Consider the following 5,000-nt stretch of genomic DNA (forward strand, 5'->3'; position numbering starts at 1 on the left):
ACACACACACACACACACACAGACACACACACACACACACACACACACACACTCACATACAAACACACACACACACACACACACACACACACACACACACACACACACACACACACACACACACCCCACCTACCTACACACACACACACACACACACACAAACACACACACGCACAACACAGCCAAACAGCCAGGCGCATACAGACACACAGACTCACCCACACACAGAGACACCGTTCTGCGGACCAACCAAGCACATAAGCAGAGGTTCGTAAACATTAACTCCAATTTTTGAAGAAAAAAAAATCACAAATATCTTCTCCTTTTCATTGTTGTCCTGTGTTAATCTCTTTGCTCTTTGGATATATTCATCGGAGAAAATAATCATGTTCTGTTCGAGTGAATTAACTGAAATTTCTCTCTATCATCTTAATTTGGTTCTTTGTCTTATTGCTTTAGATTTTTCTTTATTAAATTGATTGAAATTTCTCTCTCTTTATTTCTGTTATTTCTTTATTTCTCTCCGTCTTTATTTCCACCTCTCTATTCAACTTTCGTTTCCCCTTTACCCTTTCTTTCCCATTATCTTTGCTCTCATTCTTCCTTCTCTTCCTTCCTTCTCTTTTCCTTATTCCCCTTCCGTATTCTCTTCTCCATCCTCTTCTCTTCTCCATCCATTTCTTCTCCCTTTCTCTTCTCCTTTTCCTTCATTTCTCTACCTTCTCTTTATTCTGTTTCTTATTCTCACCCCCTTCCCTTTCGCCGCTCTTTTCTTTCTCTTATCTTCTCTTTCCCTACTTCTTTCCTTCGTCGTCTTCCTCCCCTTCTCTTCTCTTTTCTCCTCCTCCCCTTACCTCCCCCCTTCCCTTTTTTCTTTCATTCCTTTCCTCTCCCCTTTTCGTTTAATTGCAAATCCACTTGCCTTTTCCCTTTTCCCTTCTTCCTTCCCTCCTTTATTCTCTTTCCTTTTACCTCCCTTTCCTTCTCATCCCTTATCACCTTCTCCCCTTCCCTTCCCTTCTTTTTTTCTTCCCTTCTCCTCCATTTCCATTGCCCTCCTGCCCTCCCTTTCCCCTCCCCTCCCTTCCCTCCCTCTTCGTATCTCCCATTTCGCCTTCCTTCTCTTCTCCTTCCCATTCTCTTCCCTTCCCTTCCCATCCCCTCCCATTCCCCGTCCCTTCCCCTCCCTCCCCTTCTTCTTCGTATCTCCCCTTTCCCCTTCCCTCCCTTTCCCCTTCCCTTCCTTTCCCTTCCCCTTCCCCTCCCCTCCCTTCTCTTCTTCTTCGTATCTCCTCTTTCCCCTTCCTTCTCTTCCCCTTCCCTACCCCCCCCCCCCTCCCTTCACGTGAACCCTTAAGCATGATGTCAGCCGATGTTAACATGACTGACACGCTGACGTCGGCGGCAAGCGGGTCAAAGTCATGGGACACGTCAAACCTGTCTTCCCAGGTCAGGTCAGGTCACGTGGGAAACATAGGAGAAGGGAACGAAAGGGAACGAAAGGGGAAAAGGGGGTTTCGAAGAAGGGTTTAAAAGGGGGGAGGGGGGGGGGGTGTTACCTATGTTACCGCAGACGAGGGAAGATCATAAACGCCGGCGGAAAGGAGGTTCGGAGTGTCGATCGGCTTTTCCCTTGAAGTGACGCTCGATACGTGAGGCTCGAGTCCCTTTTGGAGGATTGGATTTCTCTTCTGTGTTTCCGAGGGAGGTTTTGGAGGATTGGAGTCCGGTGTCTTTCCAATAAAGCTTATAATGAAGGACAGGCACAGATAGATAGATAGATAGATAGATAGAGAGAAGGAGAGAGGGAGAGAGAGAGAGAGAGGGAGAGAGAGAGAGAGAGAGAGAGAGAGAGGAGAGAGAGAGAAAAGAGAGAAGAGAGAGAAAGAGAGAGAGAGAGAGAGAGAGAGAGAGGAGAGAGAGAGAGAGAGAGAGAGAGAGAGAGGAGAAGAAAGAGAGAGAGAGAGAGAGAGAGAGAGGAGAGAGAGAGAGAGAGAGAGAGAGAAAGAGAAGAAGAGAAAGAGAGAGAGAGAGAGAGAGAGAGAGAGAGAGAGAGAGAGGAGAGAGAGAGAAAGAGAGAGAGAGAAGAGAGAGAGAAAAAAAAGAGAAAGAGGAGGAGAGAGAGGAGAGGAAGAAAGAGAGAGAGAGAGAAGGGGAGAAAAGAAAGAGAGAGAGGGAAAGAGAGAGAAGAGAGAGAGAGAAAGAGAGAGAAAGAGAGAGAGAGAGAGAGAGAGAGAGAGAGAGAGAGAGGAGAGAGAGGAAAGAGAGAGGGAGGGAAAGAAGAGAGAGAGAGAGAGAGAGAGGAGAAGAGAGAGAAAGAGAGAAAGAAGAGAGAGAGATAAGAGAGAGAGAGAAGGGAAAGAGAGAAGAGAGAGAGGAAAGAGAGAGAAAGAGAGAGAGAGGAGGGGAAAAGAGAGAAGAGAGTGAGAGAGAGAGAGAGAGAGAGAGAGAGAGAGAGAAAGAGAGAGAGAAGAGGGAAAGAGAGGAGAGAGAGAGAGAAAAAGAGATAGAGAAGGAGAGAGGGGGAAGATAGAGAGAGAGAGAGAAGAAAAGAGGGGAGAAGAAAAAGAGAGAGAAGAGAGAGAAAGAGAGAGAGAGGAGAGAGGAGAGAGAGAAAAGAAAGAGAGAAAAAGAGAAAAAAGAGAGGAAAAGAGAGAGAAAGTGAGAGAAGAGAGAGAGTGAGAGAGAGAGAGAAAGAGAGAGAGAAGAGAGAAGAGATAGAGAGATGATTGAGAAGAGAGAGAGAGAGAGAAGAAGAGAAAGAAAGAGAGTGAGAGAGAAGAAAGAGAAAGAGAGAGGAGAGAGAGTGAAGAAGAGAGTGAAGAGAGAGAGAGATAAGAAGGTTGGTGAGAGGGGAATAAGAGTTTGGGGAAGAAAGGGTGAGAGGGAGAGAGTGAAGAGAGAGGAGAGAGAGAAGGAGACAGAGAGAGAGCGAGAGAAAGAGAAGGAGACAGAGAGAGAGCGAGTAAAGATATCAAAGAGAAGAGACAGAGAGAGAGCGAGAGAAAGAGAAGGAGACAGAGAGAGAGCGATTAAAGATATCAGAGACAAGAAGAGAGACTAAGATCGAGCGAAGGAATGAGACAAACACAGACCAGAGAGAGAACCAAAAAAAACACAGAAAAAAACTTTAATCTTATCTGTAATGTTTATCTATTAACAAAAAGCAACATACACGTCCTGCTATAAACCGGGAAAGAGGCCTTCTATTTATATTAATCTGACTAACTCTCAACTAATTTGATAAAGCCTCCAACGAAAGATAAACGGCAGAAGATAAACCATAATATTTGCTTTCTTTGCAGGCTTAATCAGTCTGCAAAAAAAATCAATGTGTATCATGAATCACATCAGAGATAAGACTTTTTTTTTCTATATTCTTTTTGTAATCAATGGGAGATGTTTATAAGAGAAATTGAGAGAGTGAGAGACAGTGAAAGAAGAGAGTAAGAGAGAGAGAGAGAGAGAGAGAGAGAGAGAGAGAGAGAAGAGAGAAGAGATGAGAGGAGAGAGAGGAGAGAGAGAGAGAAAGAGAGAGAGAGGGAGAGAGAGAGAGAGAGAGAGAGAGAGAGAGAGAGATTGAGAGAGAGAGAGAAGGAGAGAGAGAAAGAAGGAGGAAGAGAGAGAGAGAAGAGAGAGATGTTAAGATCGCAGGAGAATGATGGATAAAGCCACGCTAGATTTGAAGCCAAAGACGACGAAAAAGAAAAAAAAGTTAGACCAAAGAAAACGTCTTTTTCTTGTGTTGCAATTAGTTTTTTTTCTCTTCTCTCTCTCTCTCTCTCTCTCTCTCTCTCTCTCTCTCTCTCTCTCTCTCTCCCTGCTAAGGTGGCTTAAGCGAGACTGGCAGATGGAAGACGAGAGAAGACGAAAGAGGAGAAGAAGTGGAGGGTAAAAGGGAGGTTGGAAATGAGGCGAAGCGGAGGAAAAATAAAAATAGGAGATGAGGAACGTTAGATTTGCGTGTCTTTACCTGATGAGGTTTTTGGAGAGAGGGGGGGGGGGGCAGAGAGAGGAGGAGAGAGGGAAAGATAGAGAGAAAGAGGGGGGGAGAGAGAGGGAAAGATAGAGAGTGAGAGAGGGGGAGGGAGATAGAGACAGAAGGAGAGAGATAGAGAGAGAAGGAGAGAGGGAAAGATAGATAAAGAGACGGGGGGGCAGAGAGAGAGAAGGAGAGAAGGAAAGATAGAGAGAGATAGAAGGGGGGAGGGGGAAGAGAGAAAGGGAAAGAGAGAGACAGAAGGAGAGAGAGAGAAAGAGAGAGAGACATAGAAAGAGACAGAGACAGAGACAAACAAACAAAGAGAGAGAGAGAAGCAATAGACAGAGAGAGAAAGAGAGACAGGGTGAGGAAGAAGAGAGAGAGAGAGAGAGAGAGAGAGAGAGAGAGAGAGAGAGAGAGAGAGAGAGAGAGAGAGAGAGAGAGAGATAATAGAGAGAGAAAGAGAGAGAGATAGAGATATTAGAATGGATAGATAGATGAATACGTAAATGAATAGAAAGGAGATAGATAGATAGATAAATAGACAGACAGATAAATAGATATATAAATAGATAGACAGACAGAGTTAGAGAGAACGAGAGAGAGAAAGAAAAAGAGACAGAAACAGGCGAAATCAGGTTCACTTTGATGCAAATGGCGCTTAATTTGAACCTCACTGAAGCTCATGATCAGTGTCAAGCTAGAAATAATTACGATATAATTAAATTTTGACGTAAAAACAGGCAGCAATAAGTGGAAATATTATACCAATACCAGCAAAGCAATAATTAATGAAATAAAAATATTTAAAATGTCAGAGAAGAGTAATAAGATTTTTTTTTGTGAAGAAGATAAAATGATAGTGACGCTGACAATGGTGATAGTGATGATGATGATGTAATAATGAAAAGGGTGATAAAAATGGTAAGGACTTTGACCATGATAATAATTGTGAAAAGGATAATGATAATGATAGTGTTGATAATCATAATGATAACAATGATAGCAATAATAATGG

Source organism: Penaeus chinensis, chromosome 16 (assembly GCF_019202785.1).
Source record: "Penaeus chinensis breed Huanghai No. 1 chromosome 16, ASM1920278v2, whole genome shotgun sequence".
NCBI classification, from domain to species: Eukaryota; Metazoa; Arthropoda; class Malacostraca; order Decapoda; family Penaeidae; genus Penaeus; species Penaeus chinensis.